This window comes from Acromyrmex echinatior, unplaced genomic scaffold, assembly GCF_024713525.1.
Source record: "Acromyrmex echinatior isolate Ae372 unplaced genomic scaffold, ASM2471352v2 Scaffold20, whole genome shotgun sequence".
NCBI classification, from domain to species: domain Eukaryota; kingdom Metazoa; phylum Arthropoda; class Insecta; order Hymenoptera; family Formicidae; genus Acromyrmex; species Acromyrmex echinatior.
The window spans coordinates 1,432,862-1,450,946 of record NW_028259054.1 but is presented as its reverse complement, the minus strand read 5'-3'; the positions used below and the strand labels follow the sequence as shown (position 1 = coordinate 1,450,946).

At 29.3% G+C, this 18,085-nt stretch overlaps 1 protein-coding gene and 1 pseudogene across 1 annotated transcript in view; one reads left to right on the top strand and one right to left on the bottom strand.

Moving 5' to 3' along the window:
* The window catches only part of LOC147906605 (uncharacterized), an 83,024-nt gene extending 68,841 nt beyond the window's left edge, over nt 1-14,183 (top strand). The window contains exon 2 of the transcript XR_015548350.1: nt 13,698-14,183. The gene's annotated coding sequence lies outside the window, so the exon portion shown is untranslated. The remainder of the gene's footprint in view (nt 1-13,697) is intronic.
* On the bottom strand, nt 762-17,239 carry LOC147906604 (uncharacterized; annotated as a pseudogene).
* Nucleotides 17,240-18,085: the final 846 nt, after the last annotated feature.

Sequence of the window (18,085 nt, the reverse complement as noted above, 5' to 3'; positions counted from 1 at the left end):
AAGATGACGCGGAAATTACAATTCTCAAGGATTCGTATGCGATTTCGAAGTGCGAAATACAAATGAGTAGTAATACTATGGCGATTCTAACTCAGATCTTCTGAGGGGGTACTCGTAGACGCGAGGATATTCGTGACGCGGAGAAGGAGAGGAAGGCGTGGGGAAGGTCCCGGCGCTATCGATGTTTACGTAAACAAAGAACCCCGGTCGAGTGATTATGTAAACATGATATTCCGCTATGCGTTTCGTATTTTTTTCGTTACCTGCCGTCGCTTCCGCCGCCCGTCATCGCCACCCTCCCCAAAAATGCATCGGTAACAAAGGCATACACTTACCATCCGCATATACGTACCATCTCTCTTCCTCTTATATTTCGTCATTTTACCCGCCGCGTTGTCGCTCTTGTTGTATCTTCTTCTCGCACGCAAAAATATTTTATCATACGTTTTTATTTAATGATTTAAATAGAGAGAACGCTTAATATGGTTGTGACAGTCTATCACAGTACCGTTGAGCGTAAAGATACTGGCACGTAATATGATAGCACTACAATAATAAGAAAGGAAAAAATAATACATCCAGATATATAATTTAAATATGCGTTTACTTTTATATATAACGTAATTTTACAATATATAGTTCTTTCTTATTATATAGTTCTTACAATATTTATAAGCAGAAACTTAATTTAATTATTTTAATTTAATTAATTTTAAATCGAATTTTAAGCATCTGCTTCCGATTAGTAATAAAATGTACATTTACTTTTCACTGTTTACATTATTATCTAAAGCATAAACTATTAACTCATACTCTATATTTGATTTTTTATTATAAATTTTGCGCAAAATATCTACAGCATCACATTTATCGATGTAATTTTTTCACTTAAAAGTGTTACAAAATATTTAAATTTTTCATTGACGATACGCATATACTGGCACAGCTCAAAGTATACGTTCTCAACGCAATGTTTGAGTTCGAACATGAAGAGCACGGTTGATGGCTTCATATACAGACATGTTTCGCGCAATGTTAATTTGACCACATTCACACGCATTTTTATGATTTCTATTAGATCTTAGATCGCTCAATATCCAAGAAGTCTTTCGATGAAAACCTGTCACGAGGCAAGATTATGTTGTTACCTTAGTTGTCGCCAATTGCAATTTTCACAAAAGACATATGTCCCACGATGATTCCGGCATCTAGGTATTTGTAAGCTGTAAGAATCAGCGTAAATCTTCTTCCCAATATACAAGATGTATGACGGAGTTTATTACAAGAAGATGCTCTGCAGAAGAAAATATTTTATATATACTATATATATATATATACATATATATATATGTATATATACCTTTATATATATATATATATATAGGTATATATACTATATATATATATACATATATATATATGTATATATACCTTTATATATATATATATATATATATATATATATATATATAACAGAGAAAAAAGGAAAACAGATAAATAAACTGTAGAGAAAAGATATTTAAAAAATTTATAAAATAAAAACTTACTGTTTATAAAACTCATTTCAAAATTACGTGACAAGCAGATGATGTCATAAAAGGGAGCAACAAAAATATTTTAGGATTGTGAAAAAAACTCAGAAAAAAATAGAGATTAGAATTATAATTTCTTATTATTCAATTTTTATTTTAATAATTACTTATTTGAGGAAAAATTGTATTTTTCCTCAAATAAGTTTTTTATCATATATAATTCTAAACTGCCGAATAGAGACAGGGAAAAAGGAGACTGAAAATAATTTTAAAAATTCAGTAATATATTTAAATGTCATATCATACATTTTTATAAAACATTAATTTATTTCTTATTTTAAATGTAACGCAGTGTATATAATTTCATCTGAAGCGCATATTACTAATTCACACTCCATGATTGAAGTTTCATCATAAACTTCACGTAATCTTTTGATATCATATTGACTGTTAATACAATTTTGATGTATAGTAGTCACAAATTGTTGATATATATTCTCTCGCACGCGATTTTATTTTAAAAAATGTGGTATTCATTTTATGATGCGATTTTACAATAGAATGATACGAGCAATTTTAATATTTTAATGATATAATAAGTCGATTATCCGGACGCGCTTTCTTATTAAATAATTTATTATCATGAAGAAGAAATGATGAAGAGATTAAGGAAAAGATAAATTTTCAAAGAAATATGTACATTTTTTAATATAGATTTATTTATCTAATATTTAATGCAGCATGTATAATATAATTTAAACTATAGACCACTAGTTCACATTTTATAATAGAATTATTATCATAAATTTTGTGCAAAGTTTTGCAGCATCGCATTTGCTAGTAATACAATTTTGTCTTAAAAATGATACAAAATATTTGAATTTTTCACTAATACCGTGCGTATATTGACTTAGTTTATAGTACGCATATTCGACACATTGCTCGAGCTCAAATAAGAAAAGTACGATTATTGGTTTCATGTACAATCATGTATCATGCAATGACAATTTTATTTGTCTTGTTTTTCGTATCACATATTTTAATAAGTTCTACATTCAGATCTTGAATCAGTGATGATGATGATGATAGGACAGTTGACTGTATTAATCAATATCTGCACGTCTCTCGATGGATGCCTTCCACGTAGCATGAGGAAGGATTATACAGTTGCCTCGATTATCGCTAATCGCAATTTCTACATGAGATGTAGGTTCCACGACGATCTCGATGTCCAAAAACTTATACGCTATCAATGTCAATACATATCTCCTCATCAAGATATGAAGTATGTAGCGAGTAACAGCGAGTAATTTTAGACACAGAACAATCATTAGTAAAAAGAAGAATTTCTGAGATGATATATATAAAAAGCCAAATAAGTAATATCAATCAATAAACAAAGTGACATTGAAGGTTTAGCCCGATGTTTATCTGCCTTTTCTAAAAAAAGATCTCTCTCACTTAAAAATAATTCTAGAATAATCTAAACTTTTGACACACATATAAATAGCGGACACATATGAAGATAGGGACAATTAATAATACACAATGTCACGACGAATTTCCATCTGCGTCAGGAAAGTTAGCTTAAGATTCATCATTTTGTCTGTAAAACAGATAACGAATTGGTAATCCTTATCAAATTGACTAGAAGATATTAACGACAATATAATTTTTTAAATTAGAATCTGGAAATTCTTGTTCTACATAATTTGCAATATGATAATTGGCGCTGCAATCACGATGTACTCTTACAAGAGAAAAGAATGCGTTTATATATATTTATATTTTTGACTATTGAATTTGATGTTATATTTATGTAAATTCTGTGTTTTATGGATATTTGTAATTTTACTGAAGATGGCTGGATTGTGGCCGAACTGTCTAAATTATTTATTAATCTAATTATATATTAAATATCACAAAGAATATCTTGTGCTGTGGTTTTGTACTCTTCTTTTTATTAAATTTTGAGTTATAAACGTTTATTATAATTATATTGTATATATTAATAGTATTAACTATAATAGTATAATAGTATATTATAGTGAACTATAATAGTATTAATAGTATTATAAAATGTTATATTATAATTTTGTGTTCATATTTGTCCCCTTGAAAAACAATGTTCACTCACCAGTTGTTAGCTTTCAATATTATTTAAAGCGAACTATTCACATTCTATTGAGTCATCTAAAAAGTATCCGCGGTACTTTGTCACTAGATATATGACCATCAACACACATCTAGTGACAAAAAATTGCGGATACTTTTTAGATGACCCAATATAATAAAAGCTTTATCATAAATTTTGTGAAAAGTACTTACAACACTGAATTTACTGATAATACAACTTTTGCCGTAAAAAATTATTTAATTTCTTCACTCAAACCATTTACATATTGACACAGTTCAAAGTATACGTGCTCCACGCAATTTTTCAGTTCAAACATAAAAAATACAGTTGACGGCTTCATGTACAGACATGTACCAAGTTATGACAATTTTGCATTATATATAACGCGTTGTAACAAGTTCTACAATCAGAAAGATTTCAAAGATCCACGTGACAAAGCAATTGCAAGAATCAAATAAACAAAATGACATACAATCATTGCCGGATTCATATCTTATAGTTTGTAACATCATAATTTGTCTGTATTTGTATTGAAAGTGACCCGATAAAAGTCCAGATGTTCGTAATGGATTGCTCAATTGTTATTAATATTAATTATTTAACTTTTGATCGGTAATGTTAAACAAATTCATATATACGTACTTAATGTACATATTTAATTTAATTTAATTTTTAATTTAATTTATTTGTTTGCATTATTTACAAAATAACAAAAAATATGACGACTATAGAATTGAACGAGAAAAAATTAATTGTACAAAATGGTGAGGCACTAGCAAAGTTTGCTGTTCTAATTCCTACCAGAAAATGAGAGTAAAGAATTACAGTGTAAAAAGCGTTAAAGCGATCATAAAACATAAATTTACAATATAGTACGAAAGTTGGATTATAGAATAAAAAAAACGTAACATGACGTAGCATAAATTTAAGCCACATTAATATTGAAAATTGAATACAAGATTGAATACAATAGTAATGGACAAGTAATAAATCAGTAGCATACAATAGCGCGGGAAGACTGAGAGACGACGCAGATGCGCGAGTTTGCGACCATAAGAGATTTAGCGCTCCGTAATAAATACGCAATATTGAATATACGTATGTATGGTACGTTCATACATACGTTTATATATACGTACAAACGTTCATATGTACGTTTATACGTACGTACGTTCAAATGTACATTTATACATACGTATAAATCACGTACGTACAAACGTACTTATGTATAAACGTATAAATGAACATATGTACGTATAAATGTATTTATGAACGTACGTAATATGTATGTATAAACGTATGTTTGAACATATATATGTATAAACGTACGTATGAACATACGTATGTATAAACATATTCAATATAGTATATCTCAGTCTTGTATTCAATTTTCAATATAGTATACTTCCCCTTCATAAACTCGAGTAGCAAGAATAGTTCAATAGAAGTAGAATTTTACCAGAAAAAAATTATAAATCAGCATTTCTTTTCACGAAAGTCCATCAGAAAAGAAATGCATATGTTCGAAACTCGAGACTTGTGAAGAAAATATGTGAAAAAGAATCGAATAATTGCAAAAAACATGTTTTTCGCTTATAAAACGAAAGATATTGATTGTATGAAAAAAAATCGGTGTAAAAAAATGTAGGTATTTGAAATACAAAATGTAAAAAAATGCGTTACTTTCTATACATATTGGTTATTACGAAGAATTATTGCTAAGGTCTCGGCTTGCTAAGTCTAAAGGCTCAGGACGCTCGCACGGAATGCAAGAGATCCAGGTTCGACTCCCAGCCGAGGCAATATTTTTTGCAATAAGTTTATTACAGTTTTTTAAGATTAATTTGGGAAATTTGGGGGGATTATTAATATTTCAGATCAATTGCGTTTAATGCCGACAACCATATCGGCACGTAATTATCATTTCTGAAATTAATTCATTTGTTTGAAAATATATTATATATTAGGTGTAGTAAAAAGAAATCTATTATTTTTCCAATAGACAGCTTTAGTAATTTGTATCTCGTCTACGCGTGATACAGATTACTAAAGCCATCTATTGGAAAAATAATGGATTTCTTTTTACTACACCTAATATATTAGTTCAACATCTCAATACTCAGACTATAGTGGCGCTTCGGATTTTAAAATGTTTTATATGTAACAGCTTTAGAAAAAAATCATGTTTAAAACAAAAAAAACATCTTTTAAACATATATAATATTTATTATATTTTATTATAACGCATTTTTACTTTCAAGTATTTTGAAACGTTTCTGAGGTACATTTTAGGATTTAATTATACTTCCTCATTTTTCTTAAATTTGAGCGTATTATAACATAAATATATGTATATTTGAATATGTTGTTTGCTATTTAACATTTTATTTGACTGTACATATTTTAAGTTATGAAAATTTAAATAATAACATGACATTTTGCTAATGTGGTCTTATGCGTATTGATTATTTACAGCTTTTTTTTGAGATTTTTATTTCAAAATAATTATTCTTGAATTAATTATAGTTCTAATATTAATCTATAATTTACATTATTATAGATTTTTATAGGCTGCTGAGCTGCTTACATACAGAGTGTTTGGAAAATAATGATAAATTTCACATAGAGGCAGAATGAATTGAACTAAGAAGGAAAGTATTCTACCATTTTGCAATTTTCATAATAGTTAACAAGATATTAATTGCTAAAAATTGACAAAAACTGGTCTTCAATAATTTTTATTCAAATACTATCAACTTTACAGAAAAACTGCAAAAGACAAAAATTGTTTATTTTCTTTTCATAAAACTCTACGAATTTTTTCAGAATTTTTTTATCATTTTTTTAATAAATTGCATTGCATTTTCTCATTTTTACCAATATAAGAAAATACGATATTAAAACATTCTGAAAAAATTCTAAAGAAAAATTCTTAGAGCTCTATAAAAAGAAAGTTAACAATTATTGTCTTGCAGTTTTTTGTAAAATTGATAGTATTCGAGTAAAAAATTATTAAAGATCAATTTTCGACAAATTTTAGCAATTAATATCTTGTTAATTATTGCGAAAATTACAAAGTGATAGAGGATTTTTCTTCTCAGTTTAGTCCATTCTGCTCCTATGCGAAAGATTTATCATTATTTTCCAAATACCCTGTATACATAAAGTTATATGTATACATGTGTATGTATATATATTTGTATACTTGCATATATTCTTCAATACACTCTACTATTTTGTTAATTTTATAACCAAACTATTGTTTTCTAAACAAAACTTTTTAAGACTATTTTTATGGAAGGCCACATTGTCATCCATATTTCTCTTCGATTCGCCATTATGCAATGTTATCACATTTTTATTAATAATGTCCTAAATAATAAATATTTCGTAATTTTGAATCCAGAATCGATTCAACAACATTTTAATGAATGTAATTGTCAAGTTTTAAACTTAAATATTCATTATTAACCAAGTAAACCAAGTTATCGTGTAAAATGTAACTGGAGTATCACTTTCTTCTTTACTAAATAGTATTAAAAAAAATAATGTTTTAAACATTTATTTTAAATTGTTTTAAAAAAAAAGCATATTTAATTTAATCTGATGTTTAAAACATATTTTAAATAATAATAAATAGAAACATGTTTTAAACATTTGTTAAAAAAAAAAGTTTTAAACAAAACAACCCTGGAGGGAAGCCAGCGCGCAGTCGGATGTGGAAGATCAGTCCGCTCATCAATCCGCGGCGATTCGCACGTATTTGATTTCGTGCATTAAAATTTGCTAAATTTACATTTTCTCAGCAATAAATTGACGTGGAAACCTGTTTTTTTTAAATCTAAGGTAGCTCGACGAAATATAAACAAATAACTTAACCAAATGTTTCGCAAAGTAATTATAACCATAAAATTTTTAGTTTCTTGTTTCTTCTCAATTTTATTCTTCTTTTATTTTTTTCGGTTTATTATTAAAAAATCATGTTTGAGTATGGAGTGCATATCTGATTAATAAATTTAAGTCACATTAGCTATGTTTCTTTATGTAACATGCTGTAAAAAGTGTCCAATTAGACAATTAAATGTACAGAATTATCAATACAAAATTGTTTTTGTGAATTTAATTGCAGATGCAAATATGATATATGTAAACAAATAATGAATAATTTGCCAAATGTTAATGTAACTATCGGTTACATACCGATAAAATCCTCTTATTCTTTATAGATATTCTTCATAGATATACAATTTATACTTTACTTTTATCGCTAGATTTCCCTATTTTATCTTTATTTCGAAACCGGAAATTCCGTTTCTCTTTTATAAGAGGGTATATTCAGTTCCTTTATTTAAACATTCAAACTAACAGATAGATCATGTTATGTACTTTTATCATAAAAATTATCTACAGATTATTCTAGAAAGAATGTCTAAGAATATCACACGATCTTTCTCAAAGAAGCCCTCCTATAAAATAACAAATATAAAAGCGTACATTAACATTAATAATAATGTATATTATATTAGCATTTAACGATTAAGTAATTAAGTTCAACGATTAGCAGTAAAATAGAAATCTTCCTGAATGCGAGAACGAATATTTTTTTCCCCTTTTTCTTTTTCTAATAAAATTAAATTAATTTTAAACATATGAATGTAGTGAATTCGCCTCGCATAAAGGATATTAAGGAAAACCGAATTTTTATTACAACAAATGGTTAAAACTCAACTTATTAAGAATAAACTTGTAGAGTGGGGAATAGGGCTTACGCGGAGCCTTGCTGCCTTATCTCAAGGAAAGCGCGAGTATAGGTTCTACCAAATTTTGAGGAGTGTCGATTGGTTCTGAAAGGACACTCCCACACTCATTTTCAGAATATAAAAGGAGCTGTCAAAGACAGAATCTCACTGCACTGCACTTCTTTTCCTATCCTCGATCAATTCATCAGTCACCCAGCCAGTCAGTCAGTCGGTTAGTTATACTAAGGTGAGAACTATCCTTGTGCTTCATCAGAATCTCACTTTTGTCTTACTTATAGCATTTACCTTTTTTTAATAAACGATAATATTAAATCGAATCTATCGACGGAACCTCTAAATTTCTAATCTCTAAATCTATTACATACAAGTACATATACATATATGAATATCTGAGGGATTGTTACGACTGTCGCTGCCAATAGCGTGGCTCCTGTTTACGTGGCTCCCGGTTCTCCGGAACATTATAATTTTTTTTTTTTGCATTACCTCCATGCCTACCAAAGGCGGACGAAGACAAAGAGAAAAGAGATTGAGGTTCCAAATTAAATCGGCCCTTATTTCAAATCATCCTTATTTCAATCCTTTCCCCTATTTCCAAAAACTTGCGCAATTGCTAGACCAAGACTCCCCGCGAACCTGCCTACACTCTAAGTAAATTAGAGGTCAACCTCATGTTTCCTAATTACAAAACCATTCCAAAGTCCGATCCACGTAGATTCGCCTATAAACTTCGCGATCTTTTTGGCACCGGATTCAAGATTACCCTTTCTTTAAATTATCCAGTATTTCCCGCAGTGAACCGCATCCTTAACCGCACAACTTAATCTCCGGTCCCCGAGTAAATTATTTAAATACATTGACTCAAAAACGGAGAAAAATCTCAACAACATTAGACGTAACACGAATATAGTTACAAAATATATTTTTCAAGTAACACTAATTTACTTTTATATTTCCGAAAGTTAGTGTTATATCTTTAATAGTTACGCTAACATTCGGTAAATTACTTATTAATTATTTGTTTACATGTCATATTTACATTTGCAATTAAATTCACAAAAATAATTTTATACTGATAATCCTGTACATTTAATTCTCCAATTGCACCACTTTTTACAGCATACATACATAGTTTCTTCATTTAATATGCTAATGTGACTTAAATTTGGTGACTTTTTTTTTATTTGTGGTGACTTTTTTTTTATTTGTGACTTAAATAAATAATTACTTAATTGGCCGTGGAACTGACTAGTTGTGTTTGTGTTTGCTGTTTAGTAGAATTGATCACTTATGGTTGACAGTTAATCACCGATTCGGCTTAATCGAGTTGATGAAACCGGCTCTTTGTATATAATACTAAGTATCCAATCCAATTAATAGCGCAAAGTTAAATTCCATTTCTTTACCATGCCAAATTAAATAAATAATGAATATTAATCTAATGATATGTATCATTTGTATAAAAGAATTGATATCAACAACTGTGGCGCCAAGTTAAATTCTAATATCAAAATCAAAAATAAAACCCAAGTGATACTATTTTTATTATTTACTTAATCCAAATCTACTATCTTTAATTTTTATGAAATGAAATCTAAGTATACGTATATCTTATTGAAGGAACTTTCTTCCAAATTCAAATAGTTTAAATTCCTCTTAAATGAAATTATTATATCACAATTCATTCAAAAACATTTTCTCTTCCAACTAAAGTGATTATTTAATTCTCCTTCAAAATATTATACAAAACATTATCACAAAATTGCGTTTCCTTGTTCAAATTAAATATTATCACAAAAAAAATCTATTACATTCAATATTGTTTAACACAATGTTAGTGTATGATATATTTAAATTTTTGATATTTATTCGTACTGTCATTCTGTTTATTTGTATTACTTTTTTTATTTTGTAAAATGTCTAGAAATTCTGATAAAAATGTTCTGTTATCTTCGTTATAATTTCCAGAAGAAACATTCTTTAAATATTGGGAAATACTAATAAGTTTTATTATTTTTAAATTGTAAACAATTTGGTATTTTGTTTTTTGATCTAACTATACTAAACACATTTTCCAGACAATCTTGAATAAATCTCGATCCAAAATGAACTTAAAATTTCGTTCATTTAATAAATATTCCAATATATATTTCGAGAAATGACGAAGTCGATATCACGATGGATGTCTGAAATGACTTCCATTGATTTTGTTTACTTATCAAGGAAATGCTTATCAAGGAAAACAATTGTATATCTTTTAGATGTGCTATTGCATTTTCGTAGCGTTCAATTTTTTTTTCCGTAATCCAAACGCTGGATGATGTGCAATCATTATTATAAAGGCTTAACAATATTGTTTGGCAAATTGAATTTTTTTACAAAAATATCAGGAATTCTAATAATTTTATTCGTCAAGAAATCACTTTTAATATTTTTAAAAGCATGGAGTACCAAAGAACCATAATCTTTGATTTTCATCGCAAAGATATTTACATGAATTACGTACTATAAATCTATTCACTGCAGTATTGAATGAACTCCACATACTCTGATTCGATGCGCCCGTATCGGATGTTATTGAATGAACTCGTAAACCTATTTCTTCGCACCTTTTAATAATATCGACTATAATTGGTTTATATGCTTTTCCGCACGTTTTTTTATTTGTTAAATAGTATGCTCTGTTTTCATCGACTACATAAACCTGCTATTAAAAAAACTAATACTTGATTAGCCTCGCCACTATGATTAGATAAACTTACATGATTTAGCATTTCTTTTGTAGAATTATCATATACTTTTCCAGAAGTAATACTCATCTCTAATACTAATATACAGTCTTTGTCTGTTTCATTTTCGAATTGTGACACTTTAATATGCAAAAAAAATTTCATTAATTAAATCACTTCTAAATTTTAAATTTTCCAGTTTTCTGGTTAACGTTCGAAGAGAAGGTAATACTTTTAAAAGTTCTGTATAACCTGAAGTGTCACATGTAAATTTCAGTTTGAATGATTTTATTAAAATATCATTGCACCATTTAGCTACTTTGTTACTTCTGTTTATTAAAAATTTTACTTGATTATTATTACACATTTTAGATACAACTTTTGTAAGATTATTCGTTTTACATACTTTGTTTTGAAGTCGTTGTAGTCTTATTCTCATTTCTTTATTAGATTTTTTGTGTTTTGTCTTCATCTGCTTTATGATTCTATTTTTCTTGTATAATTGTCTCTTTAATTGTTGAATTCTTTCTAAACTTTTCTTAGCTTGATCTATTATTGTTATATTTGGATTTTTTTATATTGTCATGAGATGAATCAACTAGCACATTATTGTCATGAGATAAATCAGTCACCACGTTATTGTCATGAGATAAATCAACCACCACAATGTCATTATTAAGAGATGAATCAGCCATCACAACGTCATTATCAAGAGATGAATCAGCCATCGCAACGTCATTATGAGATGAATTAGCTGCCACAATGTCATTTTCTTTTATTATCATATTTATGACTTCTACGTCATTTATTTCAATCACTTGCTTGCTCAATCGATATTTTTTTCCGATAGCTTTTTTAATGTAACATTATTCTCTTTTTAAAATATTGTCTATTAAATGTATTTTTGGTTTTTGTAGTACCTAAAAAAATAGATGCATACATATGCAAACTATTATGAAAAAATATCTACTATTTGTAGACGATGCATCCCATTGACCATGTCATAGTCATTCACAGCTATGCCTAAAGTTTTTCCATTGTTCAAGTGCTGACTGATGATCAATCGAAATGAGTGCCACTCATTCATAAACTTTTTAAACCGACATGTTAAGTTTGTATTTACTTCAGGAGGAAGCTTGCTACTTTTACTTTTTTTTTTTAGATTAACGATAGAATAGTTAGATGCAATATAAACTCTTACGTTAAATCCTATTATGCAAAGCTGTCAATATATATGCTATTAAAACTGTTTAATAACTAAAATAATAGATTAAATTTACTATCTTGTAACATTTCCATATGCAATTTTTTAATAAAATTGGTACAGCATTTGGTTTTAATTTCTGTTTTTTCCAAATATTTTTTCATTTTCTCACATATCATCATTAAAATGTTCCTGAAAAAATTACGTTGAGTATAATACGAGGGGTATCCAGAAAATAAGTTCCGTTTTTTTTTTTACAAATAAAGTTTTTATTGAAAAAATCTAAAATTTACATGGATAATACTTGACAACTTCTAGTCTTTTTCTACATAATTCCCGTCAATCTCAATACATTTTGTATATCTGGAAACAAGCTTCGAAATCCCTTCTGCATAGAAACTTCCCGCCAGTTCTTTAGTCCAGTTAGTTACAGCTGTCTGAACTTCCTCGTCGCTTTGGAAGCGTTTTCCGGCCAAGGACTCCTTCAGTTTCGTAAAAAGATGGTAGTCCGATGGTGCTAGATCCGGGCTATACGGTGGGTGGGTCAAAACATCCCAACTAAACTGATTCAAAAGTGCAGTTGTTGAAGCAGCGACGTGCGGCCGAGCATTGTCGTGAAGAAGGGACACACCAAAGGGATTTAAAATCTTGAGCAAAAAGAAACTGAATGATGCCGCGCAAAACAACTCGAGAAGGAATCGGAATGGAGGTGGCGGGACGCGAAGTGGAGGACTCCATTTTGATAACCTCTCCTGACCGTGTTTCACGAGCTACTGACGCCGAACACCGCTCATTCTATTCGGTAGCTTCCCCTCTTCAATGCTGTGTTGCCAGCTCGCTCATACATCGACTTTACTAAACGTATAATACAAACGGAACTTATTTTCTGGATACCCCTCGTATGTATAAAAATAAATAAATAATAAAAACCAAGACTCGCAGCACGGAATGTTTAAACGAACAGAACAAGTACTACTATAAGCGAGAGAGAAGACTGCTTAGCGGGCAAATAAGCCTGAGTCTTATAATCCAGGCAGCACATAATATTTATGATAAATATTTATTAATATTCATTTTTTGAAATGTTATATAGATATTTTATACATATTTAATATAAAGCTTTATCCGACATATTATTAAAATATAGAAATATTTTATATAATATTTATGATAAATATAAATAAATATTTCTAATAAGCATTTTTTACTTGGATTATACAAACTACGAATTGTCATAAGATCAGTATTAACGTCTTCTTTTTAATATATAATACTTACTTTTATACATTCGTTTCATAAAATTTGAACTCAAATGATATCGTGGGATATTTTCAGACAAAGCAACTTTTCGAAGCACGGAAGAGTCTCTCTAATGGCGGCGACCAATCCGCAGCTTGTACACGCGTTGTCTCATCCCTTACTAGAGGATCCCTAGCTCGAACATGCTCCAATTATGCTCCTATCATATCTCCTACTCACTCCAATGTTCTCATTAGAGTAGAAACTATGTCAGGAACATGTTGGAGCATGTTGGAACATGCGACAAACCTCTTATTTAACATTCGATGAATAAGGATAAATGATGCATCATGCGCATCATGTGTAAAACGGAATGCACTCCTTGGCCTTTATTTTTGATACGATATTAGGTGCATTCGGCAATGTAAATCTGAAATGCGAGCTAGCAGATGGCGAACTTGATCACGTGATCTTCGAGCAATCCGAGTGTCAAGAATTAATTCCGAACGCTACAGAGCTGTAAAATTGTCCTTTAAGGTTAAATTATGAAATGAAATTGTTTATTTTTATGAATAAATAAAAAATACCCTATTAATTGAAAATGTTTTTTGCTTTAATAGAAACTGATTATTCTTATATATTGGGTCATCTAAAAAGTATCCGCGGTTTTTTGTCACTAGATATATGACCATCAACACCATCTAGTGACAAAAAACCGCGGATATTTTTTAGATGACCAAATATATATATATATATATATATACTAAAAATAAATCGTTATACATGAATGTAGCAGACGCATATGCAAGAAGATATGTTTTCTTAAAAGAAAATACTACATTGCAAAATAAATTTCAGCAATTTATAAATTATATCACGTGATTTATATTCGTTAGAATCTTTAATATATTAATAATACAGTTTGATTTTATTTCATTCTATATGTGTAACATAAGCTAAAAATTAACTAGCAAATTTTTTGTTTTCGAATACGTAATTTCAGATTCATAAAGAGGAAAAGAATTAAAAACTTACTTTCCTCGTTAAATATTATATATAAAGTACTCCATCAATTTCTATTGATAGCATTTGTTTAAGCGTTTATAGACTTTTTATTTGTAAAATAAAAGTATTAAAAGAGATGAATGTACGTGTTAACGAATCAGTTGGATACCTTATAAATATACAGGTGGATTTAGGCGCGAAAATCTGCATTAGCTCTGGGATTCTACTCTTGAAAAGAAACGTATATGAATGTTAGGAAATACTATAGTAACGTATACTGTAACATTTCCTTAGACTGCGTGCTCGGTCTTTGAATCCGGATCGAGTAGTTCGATTGGCTCTAGAAATGTTAATACTGAACGCAAATGAGATGACATGTAGCAGGAAGATGTGAGTTGCCGAACAATTTTCAAGGTAAAAGAACAAATGGACGCCTCTGATTTGCAATGCCGAACGTACCTATTCTAGGAAATTCTATAGTATACATAACGTATACTGTAGTATTTCCTTAGATTTTCGTATACGTTTCTTTTCAAGAATGGGCTTTTTATCTGCATACCCAGCAAATGAGAATGGATTGAAATGGATTTAGATTTTCAGAAATACGGATTCATGAATGTTAAAATTAATCCTTTTCAATCCTGAATGCATTTTTATTCATTTATAGCAATTGCATAAAGCAAATGTCTATGCCTTTTCAATCCTGAATGCATTTTTATTCATTTATAGGAATTGCATAGAGCATATTTCTATGCCTTTCAATCCAAAAATAATATTAGCATTTTCTATGCATCGTGAATACTACTCAATTCAGAATTGTGAAAGTAGGTTTTTTAATTCAGTTAAATTCAAAAATAATATCAGCAATTTCTGTGCAACTGTGAATGCTGCTCAATTCAATATTCTAAATAAATGAAATGCAGTTTTCAATCTAATTAAATAAAAAAAGTTTTATTTAAAAATGGATCATAAATGCTACTTAAATTATTTAAAATTGTTGGGTCATCTAAAAACCGCGGATACTTTTTAGATGACCCAATATAAATAGGAAATTTTTCGTTTTAATTCAACTAAGTTTAAAAAAATTGTAACGTAAAAATAATTGAGCTATGTTCATTTGTTTCTCTTTGATTAGAAGTAAAATGAATGATCGATGTAAACATTCGCAAATGAAGTCGAACAAACCCCAATATTAGACTAATCACGGCGCGCGACATCGGCCAAGCGAGATTAAATTATCCTATACTTACAATGTTGTCTCATAATAATGTAAATTGTTTATACTTTATTATATCTGTTAAATGATGATATTTTTATTATGTCTATATAATTTCGTTACTAGTTTAGTTGGTTGTAATTGAAGTAGAGAATGAATAACACATTTATTAATTGAAGAAGTGATGTAGCGGGTAACGTAGAAGATTCATAATCCAGAGATCCCAAGTTCTCAAATTCTACCAAGATTTTTAATATCAATTTGAAGTAATTAATTTCAGATATTTATAATTATTATAAATATCTTAGGAATAAAATTTGTAATCCTTAAAGATGAATGTTTTTTTTTTCGAATATTAAACTAGTGTCAGCTCGGATCCAATCTATTTCAATCCATTCAATCCATTTTCATGGATTTAAAGTATTAAAAAATTTTTAATCCATTTTAATCTATTCTCGTTTGCTCTACATTCTCGTTTGGATACATTTTTATATTTATAACAATATACAAATTTTATGATCGACCTTAAGCCTCCTGATATTAATCTAAAATGTTGAAATTTGTAAACCTGTATAATTTTCCACTAAAAAGATACGTCACCGGTCACATCATAGTGGCCTAGTTTACATCGTGCACTTGATACACGTACTAACTAGTAACTTTCTATTAAATTATTTTAATTTTAACAATGTATTTAAAAAATAATGTACTAAATTGGACAATATATATCATGATTAATTAAATATATATATTGGGTCATCTAAAAAGTATCCGCGGTACTTTGTCACTAGATATATGACCATCAACACACATCTAGTGACAAAAAAACGCGGATATTTTTTAGATGATCCAATACATTGATAAAATTAAAATAATTTAATAGTTACTAGTTAGTACGTATATCAAGTGCACGATGTAAACTAGGTTATTATCATATGAAATTTGAATTATAAACAAACATCAATAAATAAAATAAATAAATCCATATAAATAAGTCGCAACACACAAAACTCATTCGCATTCGCATTCGCGACACCCAATCAAAAGCTGTTGTTAATACCATTGCCGCTTACGATTGGCTGTCGCAAATGCGAATGCGAATGCGAATACGAATGCAGTTGGCGTGCCGTGACTTATTTAGGCTGGGTGATTTTTCATTTCATGACACAAATCGACACAAGCATTTATCTTTGTCACTCTTTAGTCTAGTTTACACCGAGGGTTCAAACTGTCAGAATTTAAGAACCAATCAATTGCAGTCGAGCCCCTGTTACAATCGAATGATAAGGGAATGCTCGATTGCAGTTGATTGAATTCTTACATACCGACTCGAATCGAACTCTCGATGTAAACTAGGCCTCTGAATGTCAAGAAAGATGTTTATGGCTACTTGTGTCATCAAATGGAAAACACCCATTGTGTTAAAACATTCACAACACTCGCGAGCATTATTTATCCTTATTTAACATTTGATAAACGACAAGAATGAAATAATTTCACAAATGTTGTGAGCATTATGTGGAACGTAGCCTATATTGGAATGCTAAATCTTGTATCCACTGATGCTAAGTCCGAATCTACAGGTGTTTTAAGTCTTAAGCCGTAAGAAATTGACCAACTAAAGTCGAATATGAGGAGAATAATTGATTATGATTCGTCCATTCCTTATGGCTTAAAGCTTTAAAAATCTATTGTAGATCCGGAGGTAATCGATTCAAGATCTTGGATGAAGAAAAAATTAACCAATCATATTAGTCATGTCAGTTATGTGATCGAAGTGTTTAAACATAATTCGTTAATTCTTTTTCTGTCCGAGATCTCAGACTGATTTCTAGATACAAGATTTTATGAATTTACAGAAATTTGAATTTTAATTGATTTTTGTTTTAAATTTTAAGCTGTAAGAAACGCTTTAAATGGTGTAGTAAACTTTTTACTCACTATGGGGCTCCTCACAATAAAAGAAAGAGGGAACAAAGAATAGAGAATAAGATTTTCAACCTATCAGAAATCATAAGTTTGTTTTCTATTCCTGCACGAGGATTACACTAGAACTGAACTGAGAATCGATTCTGTATTTTGAAACGAAATGAAAATTAAAAGTGAGCGAATTTTCTAGAATACTGATAATTTCATTGGTCAACGCTTAACTAATTTGCTACTTTTGTAATTTTCATCTTGTTTGAAAATATAGAATCGACACTCTAAACTAGTGCAATCCAGAACTGATGAGTATAAGCGTGCAGGCAAGGAATAAAAACCG